Below are 15721 nucleotides of genomic sequence, written 5' to 3'. Positions count from 1 at the left end.
AATACCAATAATTTCCAGGAATCCCATTTTTAAAAAGCGTATGTAAATTCTTTACCTTCACATATTCTGATACGATATTAATAATGCCATCCTTACTGCAGAAATATGCCGTTCTTGCTCTTGCCTTGATACAGCTTTCCAGATCATCCTCCACAGATTTTGGAAGTGCTGTAGATCGATGCGCTCCAATGTGATGTAGTGAAACCCTTCTTTCCTTTATCCTGTGAAATATTACACTTTTAACAACAACGTACTTTTCCTGAGTTTGCTGAAAAGTGACAGTCTTACTCTGAACATCCATCAGAGTTCTTAGCATATTATCTTCTGTGTATGTAGGTGGTGGCTTTTTCTTGGTATATTTTCTGGGCATGTAGAACATTTTAAACGTCAAATTACTATCAGACTGGATCTTAATTGTAGATTATTTGTAAGTAAATTAGTAAAAATAACTCGAACTAAAACACTGTTGCCTAATTAGCTATTTGAACAGCATTTATAATTCCTCCAAATTTATATTTATAATGACCGAATTAGTGATTTTGTTGGGATAAAAGTAAATGTCAACAAGAACAACAATTCAGTAAAAATATTTTCACGATCCATTAAGTCCATACCTGTGGAGTAACGGTCAGCGCGTCTGGCTGCGAAACCAGGTGGCCCGGGTTCGAATCCCGGTCGGGGCAAGTTACCTGGTTGAGATTTTTTCCGGGGTTTTCCCTCAACCCAATACGAGCAAATGCTGGGTAACTTTCGGTGCTGGACCCCGGACTCATTTCACTGGCATTATCACCTCCATATCATTCAGACGCTAAATGACCTAGATGTTGATACAGCGTCGTAAAATAACCCAATAAAATAAAAAATAAAACGATCCATTAATATTACATAATATGATGTTTATTCTTAATTTAAAGTCTCTGTTGTCCTACTGAACCTCGGAAACATTGGACTTCTACTTCATGGTTGAAAGCAGGGTGACATCTGTTTGGCTAATAGTGAGATATGAAAAAAAAAAAAAAAAAAACACGGGTGGCTTCTTTCAGAGCTCTGTGAATATGCAAAGGAATGCTTTCAACCAAAATTCTTTGTGTCGCTGATGATAAACGCATTTTTTTTTAACGTGATTCCCTTTTGCATCACCAACAATACAGCAACCCAAACCCGTATGTTTTACCTATTGCAAAAAAGACTGTTTAGGATTATATAAGGCTGAACTCAATTTTAAAAATCCTGACGAATACCTGATTTTAATACAGAATAATTGTAGACAGGAGGTTAATCAACATTGACGTCGAACAAGATTATTAAAATCGCATAAGCCTCTCTTGCACGTGACTGATAGCGTGGTTTTAATGCGACACTTCCGCTATACGAGTAAATCGAAGCTCTGAAATGAAGACACGGAAATGCCAACAAAATGAAATATTACACACTATTACTATTGATTCAATAATTCTGCGACAATGTACGACCACGCTGGAAATGTTTTGCTCAATTCCTAGAAATTCTCTCAAGAAATCAGACGCGTAAAAAATTTCATCCTATTTTACAAGCCAGCTTTCAATGTAGATATTAATATCATACACCTAAAATAACATATTTTCAAATATTTCCAGTCAATTTTCGACACCAATTGTTATGAAATGCTAGACAGCGATTCACATCTATATGGTTGAAAGAATTTCATTTCATATCTGTCAATAAACACAGAGTCTGTGAATACATCAGAATGTACCGGTACTATTGGGTAAGTCCAAAAATAACTTTACACACGTACCAGTGTATCCTCTTTTAAGCTACAATAACACTACGTACCAAAAAATTGTATATGTTGCTTTCTTAGTGTTTATTGGATAAAATGAACGTGCTCAACACGAATATATACTATACGATTTTTAATATAAATGTCAATATTTTCCTATATTCTGTGGATTATTAATTCGTTTTTAATTGACTGCTTTATGTGGTAATCTAAGTAGTTCAGAGCAAATAGCAGTGTAGCCTATATGGAAATAAATACAGTTCCAATTTCATTAGTCATAAAGCTAGATGGCTTCAATACATCGACATGGAAGGGACCCAATTTTCAGGAAACATTCTTTCGAATGTCAAATTTCCGAACGTAATATAATTTCGAATTCCATTTTCCGAAAACGGTTTTTATTAATGTTATTATTTGCAGTTCCGAATTCTCTCTGTATGTGGCGACTCGACTACCAGAATGTAAGGGTTTGGACTAGGCCTGGTGGTAATAGCGAGAGCTGTACTACATTCCTTAGTGAGGATCTTTATACAATTGCAATACATTTGGCCTGGCGGCGCTGATTTGTTCTTATATTAGACATAACCATCTAATAACAATTTCTTTGCTCCCTTTGACGACTCCACTATCAGAGATCGCACATCCATGATATCGCGACTAAACCAGTAACTTCGCACATGAGTGGATGTTGTTACACATGCGTTTCATAGCAACATTTCCATTTGTAACAATCACAAATGTTTATTCTCGAAAATCGAATGTATTTTTTTTTTAATTATCCTCCCCCTAAAAAAAAACCCAGTAACTAACCAATCAACTATTCGAAAATTTCAGATAGGAGAACTTGGAAATTTGAATTCGGAACTTTGGTTCCGAACATTTGCTTTTCGGGAAAAGGTACATTCGGAAAAATAAACATTCGGAATACTGAATTCGGAAAAAAATGACCCTTAGTTGAGTTTCGAGGATTGAGTTTTAGGCCAAAATAGTAAAAATATCCATCTCATGTTACCTGGTACATTTGTTAAAATTCTGTCCTATATTTAGCCCCGGTCCGCAGTTTTAGAGACTTGGCGGCCAAATTTTAAATTCTACGGTTAGGCCTTTTAAATCAACCACACCCCCTAAAAGTTGTTTCCCAAAACTACATTTTTAATTAATAAATGGGTCCATTTTGAATCTTGCGTACACTACTTTTAACACTTGAATACAAGTAATTGATTAACTAGCGGACTTATTCGTGATAATTATAAGCTTACAGCTGTTTCGGTGCTTCATCACACCATCCTCAGAGCCTACTACATCTCGGCGTCATCTCGTACTTCTCCTCTGCCTAGTACAATACCAAATATACAGACACACTAAAACACACCCTGATCAAATTCTCAACACACAGATCAATTTCAGAACACACACACTATTTGACTCCAATTTTCAACACTTTTCAACAATCAAACGCACCCACCCAACAGGCAGAGAAGTACCAGATAACGCCGAGATCTAGTAGGCTCTGAGGATGGTATGATGTAACACCGAAACAGCTGTAAGCCGCACAGACTTACATAATTAACACGAGTAAGTCCGCTACATAATCAGTTACTAATAAACAGCTCACTTCCGGCTTCCATTTTATTCGATTTACATGAAAATTTGCAAGTATACTCAGCATACTCAAATACATAAAATAGTACATGAAATCAATTCTTCATTGAAAATTTTCCGTGATATTAATTTTAATTTAACTTAATTTTATGTTAGGCCCTACTGAAACACAAGAAAATTAATATCTAAGAAACTAATCCTTGGAACTTGATGTCATTTGGTGCTGTACCCAATCAAATTTGAAAGCAATTTATATAAAACTTTATAAGTTTCAAAACTCTCTCCAAGTCCCTTAAATGACGAACAAACACAAACAATGCTCTAACGTTCTGTTATCCTTCAAGTTACATATAAGCGTGTGACAATGAAACATAACAGATTTGAATTCAGATTTGAAAGCAATTTATTTAGAACTTTAGATGTTTCAAAACTCCGTCCACGTTCCTTAAATGACGAACAAATACAAAACATGCCCTAGCGTTCTGTTATTCTTTAAGTTACATATATGCGAGCGAGAATGAAACATCCAGTTTGAATTCAGATTTGAAAACAAATTTTAAAGCAATTTATTTAAAACTTTAGATGTTTCAATACTCTGTCCAGGTCCCTTAAATGGCGAACAAACACAAAACATGCCCTAGCGTTCTGTTATGCTTCAAGTTACATATATACGAGCGACAATGAATCATCACAGATTTTTCCCCGGTTAAACGAGGTGACAGCTAAACACGTGCAAGTGACCGGTAGCTGTTGCAACATTGGAAATCATGGTATTCGTCATATCCACACCGTTCAAATAAATTACAAAATTGTAACGTGATGTTGTATGCTTTGTGTTTGCAGATAATCACTCCTCTCATCGTACTTGTTTCAACCCTGACATTAACAATCAGGCTGCCTGATGATTCCAGTGGTTTGGAACATTGCGCAACTCAGACCATCAAGAAGATATTTAAATCGCAGTACGTATTATTCTTCACTACTCCTAAAAATACAGACGGAAAGTCGTATTCTATGGATCGTAACAAATTCATGAAAAGTAAATCAATAAAGGCAGAGAAATATCCTCTATGCTCAATGGAGGAATCATACATACAGTCAATCGTCCTTAATAAGAGTGCAGAAAATCCTAGTGAACAGCAACAATATGCTCCGGAAGTTTTGAACACAATCCGTCATCGCACATCGAGTAGACATCTGAATTCTGTGATACGCAGCGTGCATCAGACAGGTATGTGGACCGTCGTTGTCTCCCCTGAGGAACGCGATCGAAGTACTATGAATCGAAAATTCAATAGCATTTATAGGTATATCATAATCGTTTCCTATACCAAGAATAAAATTTTAGATCTGATGTATCATATTTTTAAACACTACCTCCCGTTGATGGCAACAAAAATGCTTAATCTTACAGCACGTTTTTTACTTGTGATAACAGGGGACCCCATCACTGACCAAAATTTACGTGAAGTCTTTTATGCGCTGGAATCTGCTGCAATCAAGGACGTTGTAGTAATGGTGAACAGTAAACTCCCCGGTGATTTCCTCATATACACGTGGTTCCCGTATAAGCCTCCGTCAGGATACTGCGGTACTTTCCAACAATTTGTATTGCTGGACACTTGCCGACGCGGGATATTTTTGCAAGATTTCAAGATTTCCACAATTGAAAACACCGACCTGCAGCTTCAACGCTGTTGCATCTCAGTTAAGGACATCAACTCACATAAAGTTCTTCTAAATAAAGGTGATCACGGAGAATTGGACAGCATGGAATTTAATCTCATGAAAGAACTAGCACATTACTTGAACATGTCAGGGAACTGTGCACATTTCAATAAAAAATCATACATTTATTTTCGAAGTGTATCCTTCGGAGAGACTAAATTTTTGATCCCAGACAATATGGCATTAATCAACACTTTCCAATACACGGTTTTCGTGCCACAAGCCGAAATACGTCCTCGCTGGGATACCATGGCTCGTGTGTTTGACGCAGGAGTCTGGGCATTAATTTCAGCATCAATTCCGCTTGCAGCTGTAGTTCTTCGAGGTATCGGAGTGCTGTTCAATGTTCGGAAATTTCAGTGTTTCCAGGGAGTCACTTCCTGCTTGATGGCATCATGGTCTGTTCTCATGGCAGTACGAGTTTCATTGCACCCTCGCACATGTCCCTTCCGCTTATTCTTCCTATCTTGGGTAGCGTTCGCTTTTTGTGTAAACACTATTTTCCAAACACGTGCCTTCAGCTATTTTGTACATCCGGGTTCCCAGCACCAGATCAATTCCCTTCAGGAACTCGTTGATCAAGACTTCAAGTTGCTGTTTCACAATTACTCAGCATTCTTTGCAATGTCAGAAAGTCACGAACTACAGTCCTTCAATAATTCATATTATTTCCCTAAATTCCAACAAGCACTCCATGTTTTTTTGACGGATAAGAAGTCTGCCCTTGTTACAACGGAGGAAAATTTTGCACAACAAATTAATATACTGTGTAACAAGTCTTACATTCCTAAGTACCACAGACTCATAAAACACACTGTAGAATTTCATACAGGAATGTATTCCACCCAAAATCCTCTCGTTAAGAAGAAAATTGATAGTGTGGCGATTCGTCTTGCGGAAATGGGGATCCTTAGCAAATTATCTGGTAATACAATTGGTCCCGAAATGTTCAAAAAAAGCATTCTGGAGGCTACTGAACAGAGACAACAATACGTGCCTTTGTGTGTTTCTTACCTTCAATTGCCGTTTATTTTTCTCATTACAGGTTTAGCATTCAGTTTTCTACTTTTTGTGGTCGAGATAATAATTCATGGCATAAAAAGATATGTGAAGAAAATCACTTCGATGTAAAAATTCACTGCTAAACTGCAGATACCAGCATTAAGATCGAAAATTGGCAGTTTATATCTAAGTTTCAGTTCACACTGTACAGGTTGATATATAGTACATAATGTATGTAACCAGCACCATGGAGTAAGTAATTAACACATATATTCATGTATCGAAGTGTGAATATTTCGTTCTGTCATACGATCTTGAGGAGTTCAATGAACGATTCACACACTCACAAATACTGTAAAAAAGGCCGATTTAAGGTATTTCATGCTATTCATCAGATACCTGCAAATATGCATTCATCATCATTAACTAGATGGTAGGGACAAACTGAGAAGCATTTTCACAAAATCCGTTTTCTACAAAAAACATTAATTTTCAGGATGAACGCTTTTCAAAACACAGCAATATCGGGATGGAATTTAATTATTCCAAAGAAAATAAAATAAACTGAAAGAAAAACTAAACTAAAAGAAAATAAACTGTTGTGTGGTAACAAATATAAAACTGTTTCGCGTGTATGAAATTGTGCCAGTACTAAACAGTTATAATACATAAGTAATGATCATGTGGTGAAAACTGTGCTGTAAATAAAGGGTACCTACTTCTCTGTTGATTAACCCAGATAAGACTGACGTCCTATATATAGAACATCGGACTTTTTATTTTTTTAACAGTGTTGTGTAAGATTTTCATAATCGGCAATCATGATACCATAATCCTTGTGTTATAAATTGCCTCCATTTTTTTATAATGTTCAGTCTGTCACAGTCATTGTTGTTAACATATTTGTGTGAGTCATGGCTGTGGAGCAGAACGTGTTGTTCTCGAAGTCGGTATATATCACATGCTATAGGTATAATGATTTTGATATTGATAGGGCATACTCGTATGATGTACTTCGTATATAATAATTCATAATTAGATTCAATTTATTATTTAGTGTTATGCCATATCATGGTAAAGTTTGGCGTACTACATGTAGTACGTCAGTCATAAGAGGGGCATTTCGTGAGACTGATGGTACTCATGTTATTATAGGGGGTTTTCACTAAATGAAGTCTTACAAATGATTCAGGACGACCAAGTTGCTATACCTAAGTGTAATAATATTTCCATCACCATATTATCACCAAAAAATGCGTGTGGTAACGTAACTGATGAGGATTCTGGTGATGAAAATAACCCTACAATTGAAAGTATGCCTGGTAGTCAGTTGCGAGCTGAGACGGAAGTAACGCTCAACACACAAGGCGAGGGAATGGATGATTATGACGACGAAAGTCATAATGGTGATGATGAACATAGTAAAGGCGATGGTGAGAATGGCAGTAGAAATACTAGTGATTCAGCAACCGATCATCTTGCATTTCGCAAACGTCTTGTCTTATCTGTTCTCGAATCCACTGCTCGACATGTACAGTCAAGCCGTAGACCAGCGGTCGTCAACTCACTGCACTCTCGGGCTATCGTCTCTTACCCGCAGGTGCATTTGTGGCTGGTGGCGGGTATGCTCTCTACCTAATCCTGCTGCACTTACCCTTTACCCATTTCAGCGAATGCTGACGACCACTGCGGTAGACCATCTCATCTAAGACTGAGCAAAAAGATTCAAGGTTTGATGGAAGTAATCATTTTGTGGTATCTCAAGGAAAACGAACTCGATGCAGGCAGTGTCACACAAAGACAACAATAATATGTATGAAGTGTGATGTTGGTGTACATGTAAAATGTTTTATCATGTATCACACACCATAAACATTCTCGAAAAATACAATAATCTTATTGTGTGTGAGTGATATTATAATTTTGTGTTAATTTGATGTATTGTTAAGCTAAATAATTTATACATATATTAGTGCTAAAACGACTTATGTCAAATAATGTTTTTGCATGGGGATATGACTGACGTCCTATATATAGGACACTGAAAATCTCGGATACTATCAACATAAAAAATTTAAAAACAGCTTTGTTACGTTATATCAATTACAATTAAGGAATTCATACAGAAAAATCGTATTTTTATAACAAAAAATAATTCAGTTTTATCTGGGTTAATCTAGCAATATAACTTTATTATTGTCGATTTATGTGCAACATTTTATCTTGCCTACCCACAATGTACATATGGATGGAGGTACGTTAGGTACAGTAGTGGCAAAAAAAACCGAACCGATCCTTGTAGCTGATTTCAGAGCCTTGTTCACTGCAGAGCACGATAGACTGGTAACTAAGACTTTCGTGGTTCGAATACTGCCTGGAAGGGAAAGTTCTTTTTGTTTCTTATTCAAATTTATTCCCAATACTTTTCGTGTGCTGGTAAAATTCATGTTCTGGGAATAATAATTTAATTCTGTAATAAAATATCGCTGCAATCGAAATGTATTGGGAATAAATTTGAATAATGAACAAAATAAAGTTTCCTTCCCAGCCAGGATTCGAACTACGAAAGTCTTTATTACCACTCAATTGTACTATGGAGTGAACAAGGCTCTGAAATCAGCTACAAGGGTCGGTCCGGTTTTTTTTGCCACTACTGTACATAGATTTATTACCATTATTATTATTATTATTATTATTATTGTTATTATTATTTTATTATTACTATCATTATTACTGTTTATAATATAATAACAATTTTTATGTATTGTATGTATACTCATTATATACAATGAATTAAAAATATTTGCTTTCCCTTCAAGAGAAGCTGTTCGAATGACAATTAATTTACAATGTTTGCGTAAAGTTACGAGTGCAACACAGTAAAATTTAAGCATTTAATTTAGTAAATAGATCGCAAATGCAATTCATATAGATATTAAGAAAGTTCACCACAATTTAGAGTACACAATATGATGTTTGTTTCAGATTGTATGTGATGTTTGGTATTGTAAATGTGTTTTGAATCTTTGCTGTATCTGTTAGTAGACGTCTGTGAAATATATTATAATATAAAATGACATATTAATTTCACTGCTATAGACAATAGTGTTAATTATTTTATTTATGACAAACATTATCGTTTACCTACTGCTTTCTTGTTTGTTTACTGCTAATAAATTAGACTTACGTACTTCTAGTTCAACCTTCCATACTTGTTCAGACAATTTCTGTTCCAAATATCCCTGAATCCACACTAACACAATAAGTCACATTTCTAATAATACTGGGTCATCCAATTGCACTGTTCTGCAAAAAGAAAACAAAATCTTTCTTTACCTTCCTGACAAAAAGCATGTGTGATGAACTATACAGATGCAGTTGTGCTGAATTCGATTCTATTAGCAACTGTTCCGGCACACACTAAGTTTTGTGGCGAAGGGTTTAACGTAACTTGAATTTAATCTTACTTAAAACACAAACCATATTATATAAAGAAAATAAAAAACGACAGAAAAGTTGAAATGAAAGATGGTGAAATGAATACGAATCATTCTAAAAGGTACAAATATTGAAAGTACAATGTTGGCGAACAAAGAAACAAATGCTAGGAAGCTGATAAAAACAAATGCTATGCAGGTAATAAAAAACAAACGCTAGCGAGGTCAAAAAAATGTAGGATAAGCAGCCATGATTGGTAGAAACATGTCGTCATTCTGAACCGTTTTATTGGTCAAAACAGTATGACATAGTAACAGTGCAATAGAGTGCAGGAAAAATGTCTTGAGAGCAATGGGAAAATAAACATAAAACAAATCTAAAAGAAAGAGAAAATTTTGAATTTTGAACCTGGGTTTCCTAGTTTTTTCTCGTCATTTCAGCAACACTCTCCAGAATTCCATTTCCATTGTCTCCGTTTCGATATAGAGGATATCTGCTGTGTTTGCGTGACGTTGAACAGCCACGATAGATGTTCCTCTAGCTTTGTTCAGAGATTGACAGATGACAGTGCTTGTGGGTTCTGGACGACTGACAGTTACGTATAAAAGGCACCGAACCTCCCCAGATACTACGGTCTCCCTGTGACATACCACCAATTCTCTATCATCCGTTACGAGTGCAATCAAGATCCACCGCCTGTGATGCACTCTGGGTACTCTCTGACGAATTAAGTGATCTACGCTTTTCGGCACTAGCGACGTCTATGAGCCAGGACAGTAGAGTCTGATGAATAAATCGAGGAACGTGGCATTACACAAAACTTAGGAATGCTCCCTTTCCAAGGGATAAGGATCTCTCTATGTCCGTACTTCAGAACAATGTCACCAAGTGGAATCGATTCGCTGTCATGAATGAGTTTCAGCTTACAGTCGTAGACGAACTGAGTGTTCCCTGCTACAAATGGCAATTCTTTTCCATTGATACCGGCATTAACCTTCTATTGACCCAGTTATAATGCGACTTAAGCCATTTTCGATCTCTTTCAGCCTGGTGTTGCAAACTTCTTAGAAGGGAGTAGAAGCGTAGGGTTTTGACAGCTGAGCGGTCTATGGCAAGTCATTTATGACTGGCCAATATAAACAGCGAAAGATCGCCTATTCAAAACCCAGTTACTGCAGTAAATTGAATAGAATGGGGAAGGCCCACATAAAGTAATCAATTAATAACACGCATGCAATCTGATGGGGTCTCATCGGACTACAGATGAAGCATTTTGCTCCTTTCGTGTAGAAAAAATATATATATATATATTTTATGAAACTCTAGCAAATGAGAGATACGAATATCATAGAGAAAAATTAAATAATGAAAACTGGCCAGATTATTTCAGACAACACTGGAGTACGACTTAGATTCAACGTTGAAGTTGAGCGATGGTAGTTATTGTTACGATGAGATATGCCTGTCTTGCATGTAACTAAAATAATTTTAATGTCGCACTTGTGTCATAAGTCGAGGCGGTGGAAGAAAGGCGGAGAAATGTCACTTAAATGATGAATTAACCGCAAGAACTATTGACGAAACAATAAAATTCTGCGACGACGCAAAACGGCGATTTGAATTGCCATTGTAGGTCTGTCCGAGCACTTATGGAATCAGATGGTGGAGATTATGAGCTTATTTTATATTCCCACACAACACTTCCATGGTTGTAACAGGCGTTCATAGCAGAACTTACTACCGGTACTAGAAAAGTGAAATAATGCTTTCTGACTAGGGCTGCCAACCGTCTGGAATTTTATCGGATTGTCAGGAAATCAGTCCTCTATGCAGACAAAAAATTAAATTGTTTTCAGGACGCTAAACGTCCGGAATTTTGTTCATTGCAATATTATATTCTGAAATTTCATATTGATAGTTCATTATGAGATATCAGACGTAGTTTGCAATGGCTACAAAACACATTTTATAATTATACGATATACTTTTTGATGAAGAGATTCAAAGTGTTTGTAAGTATTATAAGCTCTTGGGATAGAACACAGCAGCGAGTTCGTGGCGCTCTTTGGTGGCAGCAATTTGAATAACTTGAGTGATTCCGATGTGCATCTCTTTAAGATGAAAGCACTGTAAGTGTATTAGAAGGCCACTGACTACTTGCAAAAATAGTTTGATTACCATTCTTCACTTCTTAAGAAAGTCACTTTTCTAAGTCAATGATATTATTTTCACTTTCAGTGTCCTTACTGAAATCGAGAATATATTGCATGTTAATACAGAACTGGACTTTCAGTAAAATTAGCACTTCTTTCCTCCTTGTACTATTTTAGATCAACAGAATGAAATTAACTCTCCGGAAATTTTGTTGCATCTACAGCAAATAGTCCTGTGGAGGAAATCCCTTTTCCATGTTTTCTTTTTTCATCGAATCTGTCCAGGTTTGTTCTAACAATTTAGTGAAATTAGACTTCTACAAACATCCTGTCTCATAACTATCTGTTTCTTGCCAAAATTAACCCGCTCTTTTTCCCAGGGTTTACAGGTCCAAATACACATTTATCAAGTGGCTGAAAATTTATCAGTTAAACGGCTTGGTAATTTCATTAGTTCGATTTTATTTTCAATAGCATCCTTCACAATTCTACAGCTTAGGGTGATCGCTGTGACCATCAAACACTAACAGAGCATGGTGTGTGGATAAGCTTCGGGGCTTCTACCGCGTTGTCTTGGTGTTGATGGCTGACGTTTCGACCACTGTGTTGTGGTCATCTTCAGAGCAGTTGGATAAGGAAATAGTCTGCGAGCTCGTATATATATATTAGTCCCAATGGGGGAGTACATTCGGTGATAGGTCGTAGGTTCTCCTTCTAGCATCTGATTGGTCCTTATTACTTGTGAACTACCTTAGTTTCTGAACGTGGGGAATGAACAGGGTGTTGAACCATTCAAAAAATTGACGCACTTCCATCCAACCATTTTGGAGGTAATACATACAGTAGCTGGGTACGCTTTGATTCAAACCCATCTTGCTTTAACAGCAACAACTTACTTTGTGTACTATTAATGGTGGGAGACAGCTGCCAGAACAGTTGTGGATTCCCTACCAGAATTTCCAGAAAATCTTATAAGATGTTTCCTCGTTTCTCCAACAGGTTTCATGCATTTTGGGATCAGAGCAAAAGCTCTCTCGTCTCAATTAAGAACAAAACATTCTTTGTCAAGTGTTAAATTCCATTTTTCTACAAGGTTAGAAATTTCATCAAAAAATCATACATTGTCTCCGGTTTTCTTGCTTCATTCCTTCATTTTTGCAAATGTTGTGGTTTTTCTAAAGCGAGAGATCCGTGCCGCTGTATGAATGAAGAATACCAATAATTTCCAGGAATCCCATTTTTAAAAGGCGTATGTAAACTTCTTTACCTTCACATATTCTCATATGATATTAATAATGTTATCCTTACTGCAGAAATATCCCGTTCTTGCTCTTGCCCTCTTGCTTTAATGCAGCTTTCCAGATCATCCTCCACATATTTTGGAAGTGCTGTAGGTCGATCCGCTCCAATGTGATGAAGTGGAACCTTTCTTTCCTTTATCCTGTGAAATATTACACTTTTAAGAACAACGTACGTTTCCTGAGTTTGCTGAAAAGTGACAGTCTTACGCTGAACATCCTTCAGAGTTAGCCACTGGCGTGGCTCAGTCGGTTAAGGCGCTTGCCTGCCGGTCTGAAGTTGCGTTCGGGCGCGGTTTCGATTCCCGCTTGGGCTTTTTCCGAGGTTTTCCCCAATCGTAATGAGAATGCAAGGTAATCTATGGCGAATCCTCGGCCTCCTCTCGACAAATATCATCTCATTATCACCAATCTCATCGACGCTAAATGACCTCGTAGTTCATACAGCGTCGTTAAATAACCAAATAAAATAAATAAATCCTTCAGAGTTCTCAGCATATTATCTTCTGTGTATGTAGGTGGTGGCTTTTTCTTGGTATATTTTCTGGGCATATAGAACATTTTAAACGTCAAATTACTACCAGACTGGATCTTAATTGTAGATTATTTGTAAGTAAATTAGTATAAATAACTCGAACTAAAACACTGTTGCCTAATTAGCTATTTGAACAGCCTTTATAATCCCTCCAAATTTATATTTATAATGACCGAATTAGTGATTTTGTTGGGATAAAAGTAAATGTCAACAAGAACAACAATTCAGTAAAAATATTTTCACGATCCATTAAGTCCACACTTGTGGAGTAACGGTCAGCGCGTCTGGCTACGAAACCAGGTGGCCCGGGTTCGAATCCCGGTCGGGGCAAGTTAAATGGTTGAGGTTTTTCCGGGGTTTTCCCTCAACCCAATACGAGCAAATGCTGGGTAACTTTCGGTGCTGGACCCCGGACTCATTTCACCGGCATTATCACCTTCATATCAATCAGACGCTAAATGACCTAGATGTTGATACAGCGTCGTAAAATAACCCAATAAAATAAGAAAATAAAACGAACCATTAATATTACATAATATGATGTTTATTCCTAATTTAAGGTCTCTGTTGTCCTACTGAACCTCGGACACACTGGACTTCTACTTCATGGATGACAGCAGGGTGACATCTGGTTGGCCCATAGTGTGATATGAAAAAAAAAAAAAAAAACACGGGTGGCTTCTTTCAGAGCTCTGTGAATATGAAAAGGAATGCTTTCAACCAAAATTCTTTGTGTCGCTGATGATAAACGCATTTTTTTTTAACGTGATTCCCTTTTGCATCACCAACAACACAGCAACCCAAACCCGTATGTTTTACCTATTGCAAAAAAGACTGTTTAGGATTATATAAGGCTGAACTCAATTTTAAAAATCCTGACGAATACCTGATTTTAATACAGAATAATTGTAGACAGGAGGTTAATCAACATTGACGTCGAACAAGATTATTAAAATCGCATAAGCCTCTCTTGCACGTGACTGATAGCGTGGTTTTAATGCGACACTTCCGCTATACGAGTAAATCGAAGCTCTGAAATGAAGACACGGAAATGCCAACAAAATGAAATATTACACACTATTACTATTGATTCAATAATTCTGCGACAATGTACGACCACGCTGGAAATTTTTTGCTCTATTCCTAGAAGTTCTCTCAAGAAATCAGACGCGTAAAAAATTTCATCCTATTTTACAAGCCAGCTTTGAATGTAGATATTAATATCGTACACCTAAAATAATATATTTTTCAAATATTTCCAATCAAGTTTCGACACCAATTGTTATGAAATGCTAGACGGCGATTCACATCTATATGGTTGAAAGAATTTCATTTCATATCAAACTATTAATAAACAAAGCGTCTGTGAATACATCAGAATGTGCCGGTACTATTGGGTAAGTGCAAAAATAACTTGACACACGTACCAGTCTGTCCTCTTTTAAGCTACAATAACACTAGGTAACAAAAAGAAAAGTTTTTATGTTCCTTTCATAGTGTTTATTGGATAAAATGAACGTGTTCAACACGAATATACCATTAGTTTTTTTATATAAGTGTCCATATGTTTCTATATTCTGTGGATTATTAATTAGTTTTTAATCAACTGCTTTTTCTGGCAATCTAAGTAGTTCAGACCAAATAGCCGTATAGAATATTATGGCAATCAAGTGCAGTTCTAATTTCATTAGTCATAATCCTAGAAGACTTCAATACATCGACATGGAAGGGGTCCATTTTTCGGAAAACATTCTTCCGAATGCCAAATTTCCGACCGTGATATAAATTCGAATTCCATTTTTCCGAAAACGGTTTTCCGAAGTCAGTTTTTATTAATGTTATTACTTTCAGTTCTGAATTCTCTTGTAGGGGGTGACTCGGCTCCAGAATGTTATCGTTTGGACGGGTGGTAACCGCGCGATTAGTGAGGATCTTTATACATTTTGCCTGCCGGCGTAGATTTGTTCTTGAAATAGACAAAACCATCCAATAACTATTTCTTTCCTCCTTTTGACGACTCCGCCATCAAGGGTCGTATCTTCATGATGGCGCATCTAAACTAGAAGCATCGACACACGTGTGGATGTTGCCACACATGCGTTTCAAAGCAACATTTCCATTTGTAACAATCACAAATATTTATTCTCGAAAATCGAATGTATTTTTAAAAAAATATGCTCCTACTGTGAGAAAAAACGCAGTA

Source organism: Periplaneta americana, chromosome 16 (genome assembly GCF_040183065.1).
Source record: "Periplaneta americana isolate PAMFEO1 chromosome 16, P.americana_PAMFEO1_priV1, whole genome shotgun sequence".
Taxonomy (NCBI): Eukaryota; Metazoa; Arthropoda; class Insecta; order Blattodea; family Blattidae; genus Periplaneta; species Periplaneta americana.
This window is presented reverse-complemented; position numbering follows the sequence as displayed.